At 37.9% G+C, this 5,000-nt stretch overlaps 1 protein-coding gene across 10 annotated transcripts in view; it reads left to right on the top strand.

Annotated features, from left to right (window-relative positions):
* The window catches only part of LOC144959152 (tensin-3-like), a 400,273-nt gene that overhangs the window by 92,187 nt on the left and 303,086 nt on the right, over positions 1-5,000 (top strand). For 6 of the 10 annotated variants that reach the window (XM_078891652.1, XM_078891657.1, XM_078891653.1 and 3 more), the window contains exon 1: positions 802-1,313. The exons of 3 other annotated variants lie outside the window; for them this stretch is intronic. The gene's annotated coding sequence lies outside the window, so the exon portion shown is untranslated. Of the gene's footprint in view, positions 1-801; positions 1,314-5,000 lie in introns of those variants that run through there. One more of the 10 variants, XM_078891651.1, reaches the window with a different exon arrangement.

Below are 5,000 nucleotides of genomic sequence, written 5' to 3'. Positions count from 1 at the left end.
GAATAGAGCTGACGTCACTATGATCTTTATTGTTGTTTTAAGACATGTAGGTGGGCGATTAGTTCTCACCAAATTCTCTCAACCAGACTGGACAATTTGTTATGATTTTCTGTGTTGGTACGATTGATCTCCGACGGACCGAACTGATGAGTATTTCACTTAAACGCACACATTCAAACAGTTCTTAATATAAGTCACCATAATTATTCTATTTTTTAAAATCTCCATAGTAATATTAGAAGACTATAAGTTTACTATAGAAAAGTGAGCGGAGCAGGATCTTATGTTGATAATAACAAGAAATGAATTGAGTAGGAAAGTACCAGAAGACAGGAGTCATGGATAGCTCATACAGTAGAGACACGCTCTCCCCGGCCAGGCGGAGTTGTCGTAACAGTAAGGTCGCGGGTTCGATCCCTCATCGCCGCGAATTTGTTATTCTCTTTTAATTTGTCTTCTGGCACTTTCCTACTCACTTCATTTTATTATCTTGTTACGATTACCTATCCCATTTTCTTCCTTTTTACTGGCGCTGATATGACCTTAATGTGTTGCAAACGCCGTAAAACCCCTAAAAACAAACAAAACAAACAACGATTCCCTAATCAGCATTGCACGAGTTGGCAGCCCCTAATCGTTTTGAGGGTCGTTCACCCAACTACCTTCTCCACCCCCACCCCGTCCTCCGTCCGCCCCGCCCCGCCTCGATTCTCTCCCCTTGCTTTATTTATCTCCACCTAAAATCTGAACCAAGAAAAGACAACCCAGCCATCTCACTCCACTAACAACTACCTACCTACTCCACAATCAACACTACCACTACCACCACCACAGACACTACAACCACCACCACCACTTCTTCCACCATCACTTTCGCGGAAAAATGAGAAAGGGCATAGAGTTGATAAATAATTGAGAATTTATTAAATTTATAGAAATCCCATAGGATTAAAAATAAAATAAAATATTTAACCAACGTGATATTTATTAACTTTTGACTGAAGTTGTTTTATCAAAATTCTTGATGGATTCCACAAGTTTTTTGGATTTGATTAAAATTCCTTCATAGACGTCGGGAGTTTTGTCTGTTCTATCGTATTTCACTGAAGGATGGAGTGTTAGATAGAACTCTGTACGAAGTGTTGATGTTGATGTTGATGTTGATGTTGATGTTGTAGTTGTTGTGGGTAGATTGATTGATAACAGTGAAGCGTTAGTTCGTTTTAGATACTTTAGTCTAGAAGCCTTTTCTGCATTTTTCCATCAACTTTTCGATATCATGGAATAAACGTGGAGTGTGTAGCATCTCTATGGTGTGTATGAGTGTGATAACTTTATATCATGTGTGTTATCCTATATATATATGACGTGTTATTATATAGAGCGAGTCGTGTTATGATATAATGTATAAGTACAAAGTGATTCAATTTTAATTATGAGAATTGCATGGGACCAACGGGCACTTATTTTCAGGTCTGATAACCCAATTTATTGTTGTTATGGTAATACAAAGTATCATGTTCTCATTGTTATAATGCCGTCAAACTAACACTACATAATAATATCGTCTATGCCAACAATGTTAAATCAAGGCCATCATGGTGTGTTATCATTACGTTATCAGACCTGCTAATATGGTGTATGTGACCCATTGCCCCGACATGGTGTTAGGTCGGAATGAAAATAGATTTAGTCTGAATGATCAGAATTAAGAAAAGTTGAGATTTTAGGTAGTATTTTTTTTAAATTGTATTTTTATTATTATTATTTTTTAAAATTAGTATTTGTTTTCTTATTTGTTCGGGTTGATTTGTTTTATTTATTTATTTATTTATTTATTTATTTATTTGTTTGTTTGTTTGTTTGTTTTGTTTTGGGGTTTGTTTTTTTTTTTTTTTTGGGGGGGGGGGGGGGGGGGTTGTTGGTATTTATTATTATTATTTTATTTTTTTTGTAATTTATTTTCTTGCCCTGTTTGTCACTATTTTCTGGAAAGTTTTCCCAATCTTTATTATCTGACACCATCAGTGCCTGCTCCCTAATGCGTCCCGTTTGTCTGAGACCCGCCATTCATTGATCTTGCTAGGACGTATTGATGGTTCATGATTCAACTTTAGATTTCATTTCCATCTTTATCTGGTTCGCCCTTCCATGACACCTGAGACTGGGGAATTATATCATCTGATCTGAGCACTTGATTAACTTACACCGATGTATCCTTATTTACAGGTCTGAAGACCCAAGTTGTTATGGCCTCAATGTTGTTGTTGAAATGGAAATACTCTCAAACCAACCAACACGAAATAGTGACCCTCCGTCTCAAAACGGTATTATGTCAGGATGATTCAGACCCCCCAAAAAAAAAAAGAATTTAGAGATAGAATGATGAGAAATTGGAGCTTAGAAGTTTTTGCAATGCAAGAAATAGTCTTTATACTCCAGGATAACGTACAGAAATTAAACCCAAGTTGGATATTTGTGGTTATGAATTCAATTTCCCTTACCGAGTGGATCCCGACATAATACCGCTTTGATACGGTGGGTTACAATAGTGTCCATTAATTACAACAATGTTAAATCCAGCCCATAACAATTGCCTCAGGTTATCAGACATGCAAATATTATGTACACGTCGGTTACGATCCTTTGAACAGAACATACGTCCATAGATAGAACGAAGTTGACGTCACTCTGGTCTTTGTTATTGTTTTTGCCATCCGCGTTTATGAGTAATTATCACTAAACTGTATTAACCAGACTATAAACGTTCAGGTTACACAGAGTTTTGTGTTTTGGTCCGTTATACTTCCGGATGGCAATGTTGTGAGCTTCTTAGCCAAGCGCTTACTATCTATATTCCGCCTAAAATGTTATTCCTTATGATATTAGATAATATATTCCGTATAAAAATGTGGTCAACAAATGGTATATTATAAATTTAAAAGGATTGAAATAACAATCTTAATAAAGAACCAAAATAAGATTATAATTTATGATGGCATACGCCTCAAATGAAAAAAAAAATTTGAGCTTTTATATAGCGCAATATCCACTAAACGTGCTCACTAAACGCGCCCTTTAGGTGATATTACAATTTTTTTTCTGACAGAGACAACGCTGTTAACGGCCAGGTACTCATTTTACACCTGAGTACGGTAAGAGTGAATGTGAGTAAAGAGCCTTTTCCAAGCGAAGCTCGAACCCAGGACCTTCCGATCCGAAAGCGAGTGTCATACCACTAGACCACATAGCCGCAGGGAAAAGCTCTGTATATACATATGATCTATTTGACACAACAGCTGTCATAGAAAACAATCCATCAATAAATCCAAGTATTAAATTACTTGTTTTCCTTTCATGTCATGATCACACTGTGATTCTCTTGGTGTTTTATTACGCTTCAGCAGAAGATGAATATAGATAGTATGCGCTTGGCTAAGAACCTCACAACATTGCCATCCGGAAGTACAAAGGACCAACACACAAAACTATGTGTAGCCTTAAATGTTTATAGTCTGGTTAATTAATACAGTTTAGTGAGCATTACTCATAAACGGGGATGGCAAAAAGCAATAACAAAGACGTGAGTGACGTCATCTTCATTCTATCTATAAAATTTAGAAAAATGATACTTAGGATTAACAGTAAAATATGAATGAATTAAATATGAACATGTACATAGCACGTTTTCACGATAGCTGCAGGATTTACCATGCTCAATGCGCACGTTTTCACGATAGCTGCAGGATTTACCATGCTCAATGCGCACGTTTTCACGATAGCTGCAGGATTTACCATGCTCAATGCGCACGTTTTCACGATAGCTGCAGGATTTACCATGCTCAATGCGCACGTTTTCACGATAGCTGCAGGATTTACCATGCTCAATGCGCACGTTTTCACGATAGCTGCAGGATTTACCATGCTCAATGCGCACGTTTTCACGATAGCTGCAGGATTTACCATGCTCAATGCGCACGTTTTCACGATAGCTGCAGGATTTACCATGCTCAATGCGCACGTTTTCACGATAGCTGCAGGATTTACCATGCTCAATGCGCACGTTTTCACGATAGCTGCAGGATGTACCATGCTCAATGCGCACGTTTTCACGATAGCTGCAGGATTTACCATGCTCAATGCGCACGTTTTCACGATAGCTGCAGGATTTACCATGCTCAATGCGCACGTTTTCACGATAGCTGCAGGATTTACCATGCTCAATGCGCACGTTTTCACGATAGCTGCAGGATTTACCATGCTCAATGCGCACGTTTTCACGATAGCTGCAGGATTTACCATGCTCAATGCGCACGTTTTCACGATAGCTGCAGGATTTACCATGCTCAATGCGCACGTTTTCACGATAGCTGCAGGATTTACCATGCTCAATGCGCACGTTTTCACGATAGTTGCAGGATTTACCATGCTCAATGCGCACGTTATCACGATAGCAGTGTAGCAGCAGGATTTACCATGCTCAATGCGCTTCATTCACGATGTTTGATCTATTTCATAAGTTGGCAATCTGAAACATTATTTCCATTTCATACAGTGACAATCGCCTGTTAGCCGTCCTTTTGTACTAAAATTCTTACAGTATTGTCAATGCCTATTGGCAGTTTAGCGATATTACAATGGAGTGTGGAGTGTGGTATAACAAGCCTTGACTGTTTACATCAAAATTTCGCCGTATAGTGCTATATTCTGTACCACAGATTATAGATAGAATAAAGTTGACGTTACTCGGGTCTTTGTTATTGTTTTTTTTTGCCATCCACGTTAATGAGTAATTCTCACTAAACTGTATTAACCAGACTATAAACGTTCAAGGTTACATAATAATATAGTTTTGTGTGTTGGTCCGTTATACTTCCGAATGGCAATGTTGTGAGCTTCTAAGCCAAGCGCACACTATCTATATTCTGTACCACAGACTATAGATTTCAAAGATATATAATCTTATATCACAGCTAATTGATGAGGAAACTCGAGAATGC

This window comes from Berghia stephanieae, chromosome 13, assembly GCF_034508935.2.
Source record: "Berghia stephanieae isolate SIO BIC M18660-M18661 chromosome 13, UCSD_Bste_1.3, whole genome shotgun sequence".
In the NCBI taxonomy this organism is placed as follows: domain Eukaryota; kingdom Metazoa; phylum Mollusca; class Gastropoda; order Nudibranchia; family Aeolidiidae; genus Berghia; species Berghia stephanieae.
The sequence above is the reverse complement of the archived record's forward strand: the minus strand, read 5'-3'. Positions and strand labels throughout refer to the sequence as shown.